Here is a 391-nt window from a genome sequence, read left to right as displayed (position 1 = left end):
GAATCCACTAACATAATAGACACATAGAGCTTTAGAAAATGGAAATGTACCTGGTACCACACGCCATGCCGGTCCTGCCCCCAGGCATGTGCTGAGCTGGCCACTGAGACCGGGCACACGTGCCTGTAACCCCAGCCCTGGGGAGGCAGAAAACAGGAGGATCACTATGAGTCCGAGCTGCACAGTGAGACCCTGAACCAAAGACATTACAAAATAAAAGAAATGTGGTCACTCTCTCTCCCGCAAACCCTTCAGTGGCTCTTGATGTACTATCAGAAAAAGGTCTGAGGGCTGGAGAGATGGCTCAGTGGTCTAAAGCACCTACTTAGAACAAGCTAAGCTAAGCAAAGCACAGGGACCGCGGCTCAATCCCCAGCACCACATGCCAGCC

The sequence above is a fragment of the Octodon degus genome, unplaced genomic scaffold (genome assembly GCF_000260255.1).
Source record: "Octodon degus isolate 3935 unplaced genomic scaffold, OctDeg1.0 scaffold00136, whole genome shotgun sequence".
NCBI lineage: Eukaryota > Metazoa > Chordata > Mammalia > Rodentia > Octodontidae > Octodon > Octodon degus.
The sequence above is the reverse complement of the archived record's forward strand: the minus strand, read 5'-3'. Positions refer to the sequence as shown.